Below are 17,710 nucleotides of genomic sequence, written 5' to 3'. Positions count from 1 at the left end.
AGATGAATTCATATTTTCATTATCTGTATTTTTAAAAACTTACAAAATCTGAAAACCACACGTTGACACGTACACATGGACGGTAATACTAGAAACGCCTGAACCGGTGTTGTGTTATTTGGCGTCCCCACCGACAAACACTGGTCTCTCGTGAACTGCCCATGCTCAGACCACCAAGCGTAGACCTGAACAGTCTCACAAAGCTTTTTAACCGTAATTTAGAGTTGCTGGAAGGCTGAATCAGACATACAGTACCACTACCACCATCCCCGATGTTTCTAGATCGACACTCTGTACGAGTTGTATTTATATGTACAGAGTGTCGTTCTAGAAACAGCGAGGATGGTGGTACTGTATGTCTGATTCAGCCTTGCAGCAACTGCTCTTAATGTTAAAAGCTTTGATACTGTACAGGTCTATGCTTACTGGTCTGAACATGCGCAGTTCACGAGAGACCAGTGTTTGTTAACACAAGCGCCAGCTTTTGACGATGGGACACCAAATAACACAACACCGGGTGCCTTCAATATCATGGCATGCTCACAAACGAATATGGAATATCAAATTTGAGGCAGTGAATAATCATTTTGGGGGCAAAGTTAAATGATTTTTCTCTTTGACATTGATTTTTGAGTCTAACATAAAAAAATAACCTAGTATTTTAATGTTGATGATCTAAGTACGAAATCTCTTCGCCAAAGATAATTCATACCCCCAAGTTTTTTCATAAAATACCGGGCAACCGGGCCACGCATGCGAGTAGGGAGGAGACTTTTTTTTTCTGAGGCGGAAAAAAAGTAGCGATTATCACTAGTTTGGTTACAAAAATAACGAAGATACCGATATATATTTAAATAAGCAGCGGATGGCCGACACCCCGATTTTGTTATCAGCGATAAAGTATCGCGATAACGCCCAGCTATGCGCATAACTCACCACCCACCTTCCTGCAATTACAGCTGACAATGTAGTACTGCGAACACTTAATATAACACGTCACGTCGTAGGGTATTCGTATCTTACAATTTTACTGAACACCAGTCGACCTGTCCTCCCCCGCTCACCTCTGTTGCGCCTCCTCATTCCCAGTCCTACTAAAATGGATTGGCTGAGGGGAAGCACCTTCCACAGGGAGAGCGTGTCAGTTTTCCCTGTTCCTCACTGGCTGACAGCCACTGATGAGGCTGCTGGCCAATACCAAATTTAAAGTGCATATTTCACACCTTTTCTTTCTCCTTATTTTCTCCATGCAAACAGTTTAATACTTACTAAAAAATGGTCATTATCGTAAATAAATCTGTCTCAGGAAAACAAATAACCAGTGAGGCTGGCAAGGAGAGGAAGAGCTCACCATGCTGTGCCCAGTGACCATATTGACGTGTGTGTGTGTGTGTGTGTGTGTGTGTGTGTGATATACCCAATACCCACTATATATATAAATATATATAAATATATATATATATATATATATATATATATATATATATATATATATATATATATATATATATATATATATATATATATATATATATATATATATATATGTAGGCATCAGCTCTCAGTGATTTTACTATACTAGGCTACTACTACCCTACTCACCTAGACTTACATGATGATTATGTTGAGTTTATGGCTGAAAGCTTGTTATATTCAATAGCGACATTTGAAATTTAGCGCGCGCGGCGATCTCGGACACAGCAGAGGTGCTGTTTTGGCACAACCGTAGTGAGTTTCTTTATGTGCACCATGTACTTCTGCATGTTTTCATATATAATACATGCTGATGATGTTGAGTTTATGGCTGAAAGCTGGTTATATTCGATAGCGACAGTTGAAATTTGGCACATGGCGATCTCGGATACGGTGCGAGGTGTTGTTTTGGCCTGGCCGTAGTGAGTTTCTTTATGCACCATTTAATTCTGCATGTTTTCATATATAAAAATGATGATTATGCTGAGTTTATGGCTGAAAGCTTGTTATATTCAATAGCGACATTTGAAATTTGGCGACGTGGCGATCTCGGATACGGCGCAGGGCACTGTTTTGGCCCGGCCGTAGTGAATTTCTTTATGTGCACCATGTAATTCTGCATATTTTCATATATAATACATGATGATTATGTTGAGTTTATGGCTCAAACCTTGTTATATTCAATAGCGACATTTGAAATTTAGCGCGAAGGGCGATCTCGGATACGGTGCAGGGTGTTGTTTTGGCCCGGCCGTAGTGAGTTTCTTTATGTGTACCATTTAATTCTGCATGTTTTCATATATAATACATGATGATTATGCTGAGTTTATGGCTGAAAGCTTGTTATATTCAATAGCAACATTTGAAATTTGGGGCGCGTGGCGATCTCGGATACGGCGCAGGGCGCTGTTTTGGCCCGGCCGTAGTGAGTTTCTTTATGTGCACCATTTAATTCTGCATGTTTTCATATATAATACATGATGATTATGTTGAGTTTATGGCTGAAAGCTTGTTATATTCAATAGCGACATTTGAAATTTAGCGCGCGCGGCGATCTCGGACACAGCAGAGGGCGCTGTTTTGGCCCAACCGTAGTGAGTTTCTTTATGTGCACCATGTAATTCTGCATGTTTTCATATATAATACATGATGATTATGTTGAGTTTATGGCTGAAACCTTGTTATATTCAATAGCGACATTTGAAATTTGGCACACGCGGCGATCTCGGATACGGAGCGAGGTGTTGTTTTGGCCTGGCCGTAGTGAGTTTCTTTATGTGCACCATTTAATTCTGCATGTTTTCATATATAAAAATGATAATTATGCTGAGTTTATGGCTGAAAGCTTGTTATATTCAATAGCGACATTTGAAATTTGACGAGCGTGGCGATCTCGGATACGGCGCAGGGCACTGTTTTGGCCCGGCCGTAGTGAATTTCTTTATGTGCACCATGTAATTCTGCATGTTTTCATATATAATACATGATGATTATGTTGAGTTTATGGCTGAAACCTTGTTATATTCAATAGCGACATTTGAAATTTAGCGCGAATGGCGATCTCGGATACGGTGCGGGGCGTTGTTTTGGCCCGGCCGCAGTGAGTTTCTTTATGTGTACCATTTAATTCTGCATGTTTTCATATATAATACATAATGATTATGCTGAGTTTATGGCTGAAAGCTTGTTATATTCAATAGCGACATTTGAAATTTGGCGCACTTGGCGATCTCGGATACGGCGCAGGGCGCTGTTTTGGCCCGGCCGGAGTGAGTTTCTTTATGTGCACCATTTAATTCTGCATGTTTTCATATATAATACATGATGATTATGTTGAGTTTATGGCTGAAAGCTTGTTATATTCAATAGCGACATTTGAAATTTAGCGCGCGGCGATCTCGGACACAGCAGAGGGCGCTGTTTTGGCCCGGCCGTAGTGAGTTTCTTTATGTGCACCATGTAATTCTGCATGTTTTCATATATAATACATGATGATTATGTTGAGTTTATGGCTGAAAGCTTGTTATATTCAATAGCGACATTTGAAATTTAGCGCGCGCGGCGATCTCGGACACAGCAGAGGGCGCTGTTTTGGCCCAGCCGTAGTGAGTTTCTTTATGTGCACCATGTAATTCTGCATGTTTTCATATATAATACATGATGATTATGTTGAGTTTATGGCTGAAACCTTGTTATATTCAATAGCGACATTTGAAATTTGGCACACGCGGCGATCTCGGATACGGTGCGAGGTGTTGTTTTGGCCTGGCCGTAGTGAGTTTCTTTATGTGCACCATTTAATTCTGCATGTTTTCATATATAAAAATGATAATTATGCTGAGTTTATGGCTGAAAGCTTGTTATATTCAATAGCGACATTTGAAATTTGACGAGCGTGGCGATCTCGGATACGGCGCAGGGCCCTGTTTTGGCCCGGCCGTAGTGAATTACTTTATGTGCACCATGTAATTCTGCATGTTTTCATATATAATACATGATGATTATGTTGAGTTTATGGCTGAAACCTTGTTATATTCAATAGCGACATTTGAAATTTAGCGCGAATGGCGATCTCGGATACGGTGCGGGGCGTTGTTTTGGCCCGGCCGCAGTGAGTTTCTTTATGTGTACCATTTAATTCTGCATGTTTTCATATATAATACATGATGATTATGCTGAGTTTATGGCTGAAAGCTTGTTATATTCAATAGCGACATTTGAAATTTGGCGCGCGTGGCGATCTCGGATACGGCGCAGGGCGCTGTTTTGGCCCAGCCGGAGTGAGTTTCTTTATGTGCACCATTTAATTCTGCATGTTTTCATATATAATACATGATGATTATGTTGAGTTTATGGCTGAAAGCTTGTTATATTCAATAGCGACATTTGAAATTTAGCGCGCGCGGCGATCTCGGACACAGCAGAGGGCGCTGTTTTGGCCCGGCCGTAGTGAGTTTCTTTATGTGCACCATGTAATTCTGCATGTTTTCATATATAATACATGATGATTATGTTGAGTTTATGGCTGAAAGCTTGTTATATTCAATAGCGACATTTGAAATTTGGCACACGCGGCGATCTCGGATACGGTGCGAGGTGTTCTTTTGGCCTGGCCGTAGTGAGTTTCTTTATGTGCACCATTTAATTCTGCATGTTTTCATATATAATTATGCTGAGTTTATGGCTGAAAGCTTGTTATATTCAATAGCGACATTTGAAATTTGGCGAGCGTGGCGATCTCGGATACGGCGCAGGGCACTGTTTTGGCCCGGCCGTAGTGAATTTCTTTGTGCACCATGTAATTCTGCATGTTTTCATATATAATACATGATGATTATGTTGAGTTTATGGCTGAAACCTTGTTATATTCAATAGCGACATTTGAAATTTAGCGCGAATGGCGATCTCGGATACGGTGCGGGGTGTTGTTTTGGCCCGGCCGTAGTGAGTTTCTTTATGTGTACCATTTAATTCTGCATGTTTTCATATATAATACATGATGATTATGCTGAGTTTATGGCTGAAAGCTTGTTATATTCAATAGCAACATTTGAAATTTGGCGCGCGTGGCGATCTCGGATACGGCGCAGGGCGCTGTTTTGGCCCGGCCGTAGTGAGTTTCTTTATGTGCACCATTTAATTCTGCATGTTTTCATATATAATACATGATGATTATGTTGAGTTTATGGCTGAAAGCTTGTTATATTCAATAGCGACATTTGAAATTTAGCGCGAATGGCGATCTCGGATACGGTGCGGGGCGTTGTTTTGGCCCGGCCGCAGTGAGTTTCTTTATGTGTACCATTTAATTCTGCATGTTTTCATATATAATACATGATGATTATGCTGAGTTTATGGCTGAAAGCTTGTTATATTCAATAGCGACATTTGAAATTTGGCGCGCGTGGCGATCTCGGATACGGCGCAGGGCGCTGTTTTGGCCCGGCCGGAGTGAGTTTCTTTATGTGCACCATTTAATTCTGCATGTTTTCATATATAATACATGATGATTATGTTGAGTTTATGGCTGAAAGCTTGTTATATTCAATAGCGACATTTGAAATTTAGCGCGCGCGGCGATCTCGGACACAGCAGAGGGCGCTGTTTTGGCCCGGCCGTAGTGAGTTTCTTTATGTGCACCATTTAATTCTGCATGTTTTCATATATAACCCATGATGATTATGTTGAGTTTATGGCTGAAAGCTTGTTATATTCAATAGCGACATTTGAAATTTAGCGCGCGCGGCGATCTCGGACACAGCAGAGGGCGCTGTTTTGGCCCGGCCGTAGTGAGTTTCTTTATGTGCACCATGTAATTCTGCATGTTTTCATATATAATACATGATGATTATGTTGAGTTTATGGCTGAAAGCTTGTTATATTCGATAGCGACATTTGAAATTTGGCACACGCGGCGATCTCGGATACGGTGCGAGGTGTTGTTTTGGCCTGGCCGTAGTGAGTTTCTTTATGTGCACCATTTAATTCTGCATGTTTTCATATATAAAAATGATGATTATGCTGAGTTTATGGCTGAAAGCTTGTTATATTCAATAGCGACATTTGAAATTTGGCGAGCGTGGCGATCTCGGATACGGCGCAGGGCACTGTTTTGGCCCGGCCGTAGTGAATTTCTTTATGTGCACCATGTAATTCTGCATATTTTCATATATAATACATGATGATTATGTTGAGTTTATGGCTCAAACCTTGTTATATTCAATAGCGACATTTGAAATTTAGCGCGAATGGCGATCTCGGATACGGTGCGGGGTGTTGTTTTGGCCCGGCCGTAGTGAGTTTCTTTATGTGTACCATTTAATTCTGCATGTTTTCATATATAATACATGATGATTATGCTGAGTTTATGGCTGAAAGCTTGTTATATTCAATAGCAACATTTGAAATTTGGCGCGCCTGGACATCTCGGATACGGCTCAGGGCGCTGTTTTGGCCCGGCAGTAGTGAGTTTCTTTATGTGCACCATTTAATTCTGCATGTTTTCATATATAATACATGATGATTATGTTGAGTTTATGGCTGAAAGCTTGTTATATTCAATAGCGACATTTGAAATTTAGCGCGCGGCGATCTCGGACACAGCAGAGGGCGCTGTTTTGGCCGGCCGTAGTGAGTTTCTTTATGTGCACCATGTAATTCTGCATGTTTTCATATATAATACATGATGATTATGTTGAGTTTATGGCTGAAACCTTGTTATATTCAATAGCGACATTTGAAATTTGGCACACGCGGCGATCTCGGATACGGTGCGAGGTGTTGTTTTGGCCTGGCCGTAGTGAGTTTCTTTATGTGCACCATTTAATTCTGCATGTTTTCATATATAAAATGATAATTATGCTGAGTTTATGGCTGAAAGCTTGTTATATTCAATAGCGACATTTGAAATTTGACGAGCGTGGCGATCTCGGATACGGGGCAGGGCACTGTTTTGGCCCGGCCGTAGTGAATTACTTTATGTGCACCATGTAATTCTGCATGTTTTCATATATAATACATGATGATTATGTTGAGTTTATGGCTGAAACCTTGTTATATTCAATAGCGACATTTGAAATTTAGCGCGAATGGCGATCTCGGATACGGTGCGGGGCGTTGTTTGGCCCGGCCGCAGTGAGTTTCTTTATGTGTACCATTTAATTCTGCATGTTTTCATATATAATACATGATGATTATGCTGAGTTTATGGCTGAAAGCTTGTTATATTCAATAGCGACATTTGAAATTTGGCGCACTTGGCGATCTCGGATACGGCGCAGGGCGCTGTTTTGGCCCGGCCGGAGTGAGTTTCTTTATGTGCACCATTTAATTCTGCATGTTTTCATATATAATACATGATGATTATGTTGAGTTTATGGCTGAAAGCTTGTTATATTCAATAGCGACATTTGAAATTAAGCGCGCGCGGCGATCTCGGACACAGCAGAGGGCGCTGTTTTGGCCCGGCCGTAGTGAGTTTCTTTATGTGCACCATGTAATTCTGCATGTTTCATATATAATACATGATGATTATGTTGAGTTTATGGCTGAAAGCTTGTTATATTCAATAGCGACATTTGAAATTTAGCGCGCGGCGATCTCGGACACAGCAGAGGGCGCTGTTTTGGCCCGGCCGTAGTGAGTTTCTTTATGTGCACCATGTAATTCTGCATGTTTTCATATATAATACATGATGATTATGTTGAGTTTATGGCTGAAACCTTGTTATATTCAATAGCGACATTTGAAATTTGGCACACGCGGCGATCTCGGATACGGTGCGAGGTGTTGTTTTGGCCTGGCCGTAGTGAGTTTCTTTATGTGCACCATTTAATTCTGCATGTTTTCATATATAAAAATGATAATTATGCTGAGTTTATGGCTGAAAGCTTGTTATATTCAATAGCGACATTTGAAATTTGACGAGCGTGGCGATCTCGGATACGGCGCAGGGCACTGTTTTGGCCCGGCCGTAGTGAATTACTTTATGTGCACCATGTAATTCTGCATGTTTTCATATATAATACATGATGATTATGTTGAGTTTATGGCTGAAACCTTGTTATATTCAATAGCGACATTTGAAATTTAGCGCGAATGGCGATCTCGGATACGGTGCGGGGCGTTGTTTTGGCCCGGCCGCAGTGAGTTTCTTTATGTGTACCATTTAATTCTGCATGTTTTCATATATAATACATGATGATTATGCTGAGTTTATGGCTGAAAGCTTGTTATATTCAATAGCGACATTTGAAATTTGGCGCGCGTGGCGATCTCGGATACGGCGCAGGGCGCTGTTTTGGCCCGGCCGTAGTGAGTTTCTTTATGTGCACCATTTAATTCTGCATGTTTTCATATATAATACATGATGATTATGTTGAGTTTATGGCTGAAAGCTTGTTATATTCAATAGCGACATTTGAAATTTAGCGCGCGGGGCGATCTCGGATACGGCGCTGGGCGCTGTTTTGGCCCGGCCGTAGTGAGTTTCTTTATGTGCACCATGTAATTCTGCATGTTTTCATATATAATACATGATGATTATGTTGAGTTTATGGCTGAAAGCTTGTTATATTCAATAGCGACATTTGAAATTTTGCACTAGCGGCGATCTCGGATACGGTGCGTGGTGTTCTTTGGCCTGGCCGTAGTGAGTTTCTTTTAGTGCACCATTTGATTCTGCATGTTTTCATATATAATACATAATAATTATGTTGAGTTTATGGCTGAAAGCTTGTTATATTCAATAGCGACATTTGGAATTTGGCGCGCTCGGCGATCCCGGATACGGCGCGGGGCACTGTTTTGGCCCGGCCGTAGTGAGTTTCTTTATGTGCACCATTTAATTCTGCATGTTTTCATATATAATACATGATGATTATGTTGAGTTTATGGCTGAAAGCTTGTTATATTCAATAGCGACATTTGAAATTTAGCGCGAATGGCGATCTCGGACACAGCAGAGGGCGCTGTTTTGGCCCGGCCGTAGTGAGTTTCTTTATGTGCACCATGTAATTCTGCATGTTTTCATATATAATACATGATGATTATGTTGAGTTTATGGCTGAAAGCTTGTTATATTCAATAGCGACATTTGAAATTTAGCGCGGCGATCTCGGACACAGCAGAGGGCGCTGTTTTGGCCCGGCCGTAGTGAGTTTCTTTATGTGCACCATGTAATTCTGCATGTTTTCATATATAATACATGATGATTATGTTGAGTTTATGGCTGAAAGCTTGTTATATTCAATAGCGACATTTGAAATTTAGCGCGCGCGGCGATCTCGGACACAGCAGAGGGCGCTGTTTTGGCCCGGCCGTAGTGAGTTTCTTTATGTGCACCATGTAATTCTGCATGTTTTCATATATAATACATGATGATTATGTTGAGTTTATGGCTGAAACCTTGTTATATTCAATAGCGACATTTGAAATTTGGCACACGCGGCGATCTCGGATACGGTGCGAGGTGTTGTTTTGGCCTGGCCGTAGTGAGTTTCTTTATGTGCACCATTTAATTCTGCATGTTTTCATATATAAAAATGATGATTATGCTGAGTTTATGGCTGAAAGCTTGTTATATTCAATAGCGACATTTGAAATTTGGAGAGCGTGGCGATCTCGGATACGGCGCAGGGCACTGTTTTGGCCCGGCCGTAGTGAATTTCTTTATGTGCACCATGTAATTCTGCATGTTTTCACATATAATACATGATGATTATGTTGAGTTTATGGCTGAAACCTTGTTATATTCAATAGCGACATTTGAAATTTAGCGCGAATGGCGATCTCGGATACGGTGCGGGGTGTTGTTTTGGCCCGGCCGTAGTGAGTTTCTTTATGTGTACCATTTAATTCTGCATGTTTTCATATATAATACATGATGATTATGCTGAGTTTATGGCTGAAAGCTTGTTATATTCAATAGCGACATTTGAAATTTGGCGCGTGGCGATCTCAGATACGGCGCAGGGCGCTGTTTTGGCCCGGCCGTAGTGAGTTTCTTTATGTGCACCATTTAATTCTGCATGTTTTCATATATAATACATGATGATTATGTTGAGTTTATGGCTGAAAGCTTGTTATATTCAATAGCGACATTTGAAATTTAGCGCGCGCGGAGATCTCGGACACAGCAGAGGGCGCTGTTTTGGCCCGGCCGTAGTGAGTTTCTTTATGTGCACCATGTAATTCTGCATGTTTTCATATATAATACATGATGATTATGTTGAGTTTATGGCTGAAAGCTTGTTATATTCAATAGCGACATTTGAAATTTAGTGCGCGCGGCGATCTCGGACACAGCAGAGGGCGCTGTTTTGGCCCGGCCGTAGTGAGTTTCTTTATGTGCACCATGTAATTCTGCATGTTTTCATATATAATACATGATGATTATGTTGAGTTTATGGCTGAAAGCTTGTTATACTCAATAGCGACATTTGAAATTTGGGGCGCGTGGCGATCTCGGATACGGCGCAGGGCGCTGTTTTGGCCCGGCCGTAGTGAGTTTCTTTATGTGCACCATGTAATTCTGCATGTTTTCATATATAATACATGATGATTATGTTGAGTTTATGGCTGAAAGCTTGTTATATTCAATAGCGACATTTGAAATTTGGCACACGCGGCGATCTCGGATACGGTGCGAGGTGTTGTTTTGGCCTGGCCGTAGTGAGTTTCTTTATGTGCACCATTTAATTCTGCATGTTTTCATATATAAAAATGATGATTATGCTGAGTTTATGGCTGAAAGCTTGTTATATTCAATAGCGACATTTGAAATTTGGAGAGCGTGGCGATCTCGGATACGGCGCAGGGCACTGTTTTGGCCCGGCCGTAGTGAATTTCTTTATGTGCACCATGTAATTCTGCATGTTTTCACATATAATACATGATGATTATGTTGAGTTTATGGCTGAAACCTTGTTATATTCAATAGCGACATTTGAAATTTAGCGCGAATGGCGATCTCGGATACGGTGCGGGGGGTTGTTTTGGCCCGGCCGTAGTGAGTTTCTTTATGTGTACCATTTAATTCTGCATGTTTTCATATATAATACATGATGATTATGCTGAGTTTATGGCTGAAAGCTTGTTATATTCAATAGCAACATTTGAAATTTGGCGCGCGGCGATCTCAGATACGGCGCAGGGCGCTGTTTTGGCCCGGCCGTAGTGAGTTTCTTTATGTGCACCATTTAATTCTGCATGTTTTCATATATAATACATGATGATTATGTTGAGTTTATGGCTGAAAGCTTGTTATATTCAATAGCGACATTTGAAATTTAGCGCGCGCGGAGATCTCGGACACAGCAGAGGGCGCTGTTTTGGCCCGGCCGTAGTGAGTTTCTTTATGTGCACCATGTAATTCTGCATGTTTTCATATATAATACATGATGATTATGTTGAGTTTATGGCTGAAAGCTTGTTATATTCAATAGCGACATTTGAAATTTAGCGCGCGGCGATCTCGGACACAGCAGAGGGCGCTGTTTTGGCCCGGCCGTAGTGAGTTTCTTTATGTGCACCATGTAATTCTGCATGTTTTCATATATAATACATGATGATTATGTTGAGTTTATGGCTGAAAGCTTGTTATACTCAATAGCGACATTTGAAATTTGGCTCTCGAGGCGATCTCGGATACGGCGCAGGGCGCTGTTTTGGCCCGGCCGTAGTGAGTTTCTTTATGTGCACCATGTAATTCTGCATGTTTTCATATAATACATGATGATTATGTTGAGTTTATGGCTGAAAGCTTGTTATATTCAATAGCGACATTTGAAATTTGGCACACGCGGCGATCTCGGATACGGTGCGAGGTGTTGTTTTGGCCTGGCCGTAGTGAGTTTCTTTATGTGCACCATTTAATTCTGCATGTTTTCATATATAAAAATGATGATTATGCTGAGTTTATGGCTGAAAGCTTGTTATATTCAATAGCGACATTTGATATTTGGAGAGCGTGGCGATCTCGGATACGGCGCAGGGCACTGTTTTGGCCCGGCCGTAGTGAATTTCTTTATGTGCACCATGTAATTCTGCATGTTTTCACATATAATACATGATGATTATGTTGAGTTTATGGCTGAAACCTTGTTATATTCAATAGCGACATTTGAAATTTAGCGCGCGTGGCGATCTCGGATACGGTGCGGGGTGTTGTTTTGGCCTGGCCGTAGTGAGTTTCTTTATGTGCACCATTTAATTCTGCATGTTTTCATATATAAAAATGATGATTATGCTGAGTTTATGGCTGAAAGCTTGTTATATTCAATAGCGACATTTGAAATTTGGCGAGCGTGGCGATCTCGGATACGGCGCAGGGTGTTGTTAAGGTTTTTCATTATCAGTTATCGGTTATCGGGAATAAGGTTTTCTGTTATCGTGCCCTGCTATGGCGGAGACGCTGTCTTTCTCCTCAGTCTGAAGCTAGCCAGCACTGTGAGTGGAATGTTTCTCTGGAATACACACACTGCATTTTGACCCCTACTATGGCACCCAAGCATCCTTCCACCTCGTCCAGTGACATAAGAACATAGGAGTCTGCAAGAGGCCGGTAGACCTGCACGAGGTAGCTCCTCTGAACCTTGGCTCCCGTGTATCTAACCCTACCTAATATCGCTGTCCATGACGCATCAACAAAGTGATGGTGGTGAGTGTTTTTGTTGTGTCAGTGACTTACAAATGTAATGTAGCAATTCTTTCTTTAGAAAACTTTAACTTAACCCGGTGGTGGCAGGGATCATGTTTCTTAATGGTCCCTCCAAGCAAGAAAAATGAGAAAAAATCACCCCTCACACAAACCATTTCATATTATATATCAAAGCATTTGTGATCAGTTTGTGTGTGTTACTCCTCTCTCTGTCAAAGGCTGTAAAATAAGGCAAAAGTAAGTAGAAAATATATATCTACCCTTGCAGGTGAAAATATAGCCTGTTAGCTTTTGAGACCAAACCATGTAGTGAGCCTCCTCCTCCCTCCCTGCTGGCTAGGCTTCCTTTTAATATGTATTTCCACACATGATGCGGCCAATATTAGGAGTCTTTTTCACACCAATATTTACTGTATAATGATGACTTGACTCCTGCATTAGCACCGGTGAGTGAGTTAGGGGCTTAAGGAACTTTGATGCCAGGATTGGAGGTGACTTATTCCTGGGTTTAAACTTATACAAAATCAGGTTAGCAACATGTCTGTGGTAAGTCCCTTGTACAATAAGAAATATTACTTTCCTCTCTGTCAAGGGCTGAATAAATAAATCAAATTAATCTAACTATATTATAAAGCAAAACCAATCTTGCATGCATAATATGTATCCAGTGTGTAGTAAGCACTTTGGGAAACATATATCATGCACCCTATGCTTAACCCTGCGGGGATCATGTTTCTTACCCGGTAGCAGAGACGGGCCAAATTTGTGGCTTTACCGTGTAGCAGCAATGGAACAAATTTGTGGCTTTACCGTGTAGCAGCAATGGGACAAATTTGTGGCTTTACCGTGTAGCAGCGACAGGCCAAATTTGTGGCTTTACCGTGTAGCAGCAACGGGCCAAATTTGTGGCTTTACCGTGTAGCAGCAACGGGCCAAATTTGTGCCATGATTTAAACCCCCCAAAATAGATGATGTGTAAACTGATCACAAATGCTTTGATATGTATTATGAAATGGTTTGTGTGAGGGGTGATTTTTTTCTCATTTTTCTCGCTTGGGGGACCATTAAGAAACATGATCCCCACTTCTACAACCACTGGGTTAAAAGGCCTTTCCTCTAAGCAAGGGATGTACTGAACATTTTACAACACAATGGTTACTAAGTGAGCTGCTGAACATTTTACAGCTCAATATAACGGGTTCACCCTTTGAGGCTTCTGGGGGGTAATGAAGGCAGGGCAGGAAGTGAGTAGAGAAAGCTTACCTATTTCTCCAAGCTGCTGAAAAGCTTGTTGGTGAAGAATTACTTGTCGGTGAAGAGACTGTTGTTGAGGTGAGGAGTGCCCTGTGTTATGGCACCTCCCGGCACTGCTACACCAACCTGCAAATATGTGTCCACTCTCAAAGTCTTGTACCGGGAAAGACGGCATGGGATAATATATTATGAAATCTCTCTCTCTATCAAGGGCTGTATAATTAAGATAATTAATTGATACTCTCTCTCTCATATTTGTTTTTTTACATACTTTTCTTCCTCTACCCTCCCTCTCTCTCTCTCTCCCCTCATAACTCTATACATACAGCCAGGCCTATACTTTGAGGCAGTGCCAACCACTGCACCACGAAGCCACCCCCCCAAAAAAACTATATGGAACTCAATATTCCATTAATTTCATAAAATATGTCCTTTCTGTTGAATATTGATATCTGAAACAGTTGGCAACATTAGCACAAGAGAACTCACTAAACTCAGTACATGTATTTTCCACCAGTTGGTCAGTCACAGTCAGTGCCTCGGCAGTTTGCTTTTGTGAGATTACCAGCTCAGTGGCATCTACGTGTATGCTTGTTAAGTCCTGTTGCTTTCTTTGCTTTACCAGAGACATACAAAGTGAGATTCAAAGGGTTAACCTGAAAAAGGGTTTTCCTGCAGCTGATCAGCTGGCAGACCAAAGCTTACTAACCTATCTTTTTAAAAGTCCCTCAGTGTTGGAGGAAAGGCAAGAGCAGGACTTTAGCAAGTACAATAACTTTATATCGAGAGTTCAAAACTTTAAATAGTGAGTTCAAGGATTAATTCATATCAATTGTCAAAGCCTACTTATAAATTTATAATAATGTAGGATTCTTCTTGTTGTTTTGTGGTATATACCTTGAAGAGAATAAATGAATCATTGCAAATGAATACGTTGTTTTCCTTTACCATCTTTGGAGCACACCATTTAACTCATGGAATACTTTTACTAAAAAAAATCAAATAAAAAAAAAAAAATCATGATTTTGTTTGGTAATAACAATCATGATTTTTTAGTAAAGAAATCAAAGATTTAATCATCTGATTAAATCAATTTGATTTAATCATTGCCAACCCTGCTTAGGCGATTATTTCTTTAGTGACAAATTTTGCTATTATCCAGAAAGCTACATATTCAAGGCACTGTACAGGGGATCCTCAGCTATGATGCCCTCCACCTATGACTATTTCAAGGTTATGACACAACCCACAAATTATTAAGTTTGGAAAGTTTGGTTTTGTGGGCAGCACAACATCTGTGGTCATATGCCGGAGAGAGACAGGAGGGGGAAGGAATTATAGAAGGGAACAGACCCCAGGAGACGGGACACAACCCCTGATTAATACCTGGTACACTGCTGGGTGGACAGGGGCTATGTAGGGTATCGGAAAAGCCGCCCAAATTTTTCCACCTGCCTGGGAATCGAACCTGGCTCTCTCGGTTGTGACCCGAGTGTGCTAACCACTGCACCACAAAGCCCCCCTGCAAATATGTGTCCACTGTCAAAGTCTTGTATTGGGAAAGACAGCACTGGATGAGATATTCTATAGTCTCTCTCTATCAAGGACTGTAAATTAACCCTTTGGTTGCTAAATACTTGCAGGGAGGACTAGCGTAACTTGCTGGTGCTAAAACCTCCCTGCGAGTTCCAGGGCCCAAATTTACAATTAATCTTAATCTTTAACTTAAAAGTTCCACTGAATCTCAAGTTTAACTTATAGCTGAGCTTAAATGAAAAAATAAGTTCAACTTCACTCAGCAGCTGATCCAGTTTGAAAATTTGTCCTGGCAAAAGATGTATTTTTTAAATTGCAGAATTGCGACACTTCAGTGATTGAATATGTAGTAATACTACTTTATCAATGTTATATGATGATATACTTCAGAAATATGGGCATAATAAGGTAGTATTTATAAAATAAAGGTTACGTTTATCATCCGCGCAAGGTGATATTCTTTTCTCTTGAATGTAAACACAGACACGCGTTCCTGTTCGTCTTCCTCATTCCTGCATCACCCGCCCTCTGACGAGGTAATCATGGAAAATATTGCCGCTTTCACTTCTCCCAAGAGGAAAAGGGGAGTGAATTGGAGAGACTGCCACACTCTACACATAGTAAAGGGAAGGGAGTCAACAGATACCGTCTGCAAGGGTAGCCACTGTCCCCTAATAGATGACATGAATCCGGTGGTATACGATGATCCTCAAACATGCGTTTGAGGCCACCCTCACGCCAAATACGAGCATCATGAGTGGACCCAGGCCAATTAGCTACAACATTAAGAATATTATATTTGGCATCAAACACTAATTGTGTGTTTATGCTATGGAAATTCTTCCTGTTGACATAGTCTGCTTCATATTTCCTGACATGCGTGCAATCTATTACACCAACAATGCCAGGGAAGTTTGCAACTTGCACAAATTCTTGTCGTTTCTCTCGGATTTCATGGACGGTGCGAGGAAATCGAATGAATTGGACAAGTATGGCTGGCTGTGTAAGTGCCTTGAGGGTATCGGTGATCGCTTTGCTTACTGACGACTGTGATGGACCAAGATCATCACTGTTACACATCTGCATTTTCCCCGTTGCTAAGTAACGCAGTGTAATAATTACTTTCATTTCGGGTGTCAATGCAAAACTCCTTGAAGTAGGGCTTTGCAGGGCCCCTCTCACCAAATCCGTTACGAACAGTACTCCTGCACGATCCAGTCTGTAGCGTTTCAATAGTTCTGCGTCACTCAAAGTATTCAGAACGTCTCTTCGCTCTTGAAAAGTCTTCTCTAGGCGCTGACGGGCTTGTTGACGTTCGGCCATCTTGGCGACTGAAGTTCGACTTAGGCTCCTTAAGACGGGTTTGGGCCCGCCTAAAATATCTCGTCAGCTAAGATCAACTTATGAGGGATAAGATGAAGAATAAAGTTAAACTCGCCCTAAAGTCAAACTTAGCGGTTAAAGATTTATTGTAAATTGGCCCAGTAGAGGGAAGGACGTTTGCAGTCAGAGCAAGAACAAACGTGATCTAATAGGAGTGGCCATACAGGACGCTGGTAGCGGGTTCCCGCCCAGCTTACGTGCTACCCGCGTCGTGTATGGCCACTCCTATTAGATAACATGTGTTTGTTCTGCCCCTGACCTGATAGGCGTCCTGCTACCCTAATGTCAAATGTGTGTTTTTAGCTTCATAGCACAGAGGAAGGGTCACACCACCACCAGCCTCATAAAACTACCCCTGGAAATGCCCTAAACTCCTACAAAAAACATGTCATATGTGTGTTTTTTAGCTTCATAGCACAGAGGAAGGGTCACACCACCACCAGATTCATAAAACTACCCCTGGAAATGCCCTAAACTCCTACAAAAAACATGTCAAATGTGTGTTTTTTAGCTTCATAGCACAGAGGAAGGGTCACACCACCACCAGCCTCATAAAACTACCCCTGGAAATGCCCTAAACTCCTACAAAAAACATGTCAAATGTGTGTTTTTTAGCTTCATAGCACAGAGGAAGGGTCACACCACCACCAGCCTCATAAAACTACCCCTGGATGAGAGATGAGGAGAGAGGTGGAGAGAGAGAGAGATGAGGAGAGAGGTGGAGAGAGAGATGAGGAGAGAGGTGGAGAGAGAGATGAGGAGAGAGGTGGAGAGAGAGATGAGGAGAGAGGTGGAGAGAGAGATGAGGAGAGAGGTGGAGAGAGAGAGATGAGGAGAGAGGTGGAGAGAGAGAGAGAGAGAGAGAGAGAGAGAGAGAGAGAGAGAGAGAGAGAGAGAGAGAGAGAG

At 41.5% G+C, this 17,710-nt stretch overlaps 1 long non-coding RNA gene across 4 annotated transcripts; it reads left to right on the top strand.

Annotated features, from left to right (window-relative positions):
- Window positions 1-1,519: 1,519 nt before the first annotated feature.
- LOC126984131 (uncharacterized) lies at window positions 1,520-12,057 on the top strand. 4 transcript variants are annotated; one of them, XR_007736425.1, is made up of 3 exons: window positions 1,520-1,706; window positions 3,387-4,569; window positions 11,799-12,057. It is a non-coding gene; the product is annotated as an uncharacterized LOC126984131 (long non-coding RNA). The 4 variants fall into 4 exon arrangements; XR_007736423.1 differs by lacking the exon at window positions 11,799-12,057 and adding an exon at window positions 9,443-9,882; XR_007736424.1 differs by lacking the exon at window positions 11,799-12,057 and adding an exon at window positions 7,759-8,367.
- The last annotated feature ends 5,653 nt before the right edge of the window (window positions 12,058-17,710 follow it).

Source organism: Eriocheir sinensis, chromosome 56 (assembly GCF_024679095.1).
Source record: "Eriocheir sinensis breed Jianghai 21 chromosome 56, ASM2467909v1, whole genome shotgun sequence".
NCBI lineage: Eukaryota > Metazoa > Arthropoda > Malacostraca > Decapoda > Varunidae > Eriocheir > Eriocheir sinensis.
The sequence above is the reverse complement of the archived record's forward strand: the minus strand, read 5'-3'. Positions and strand labels throughout refer to the sequence as shown.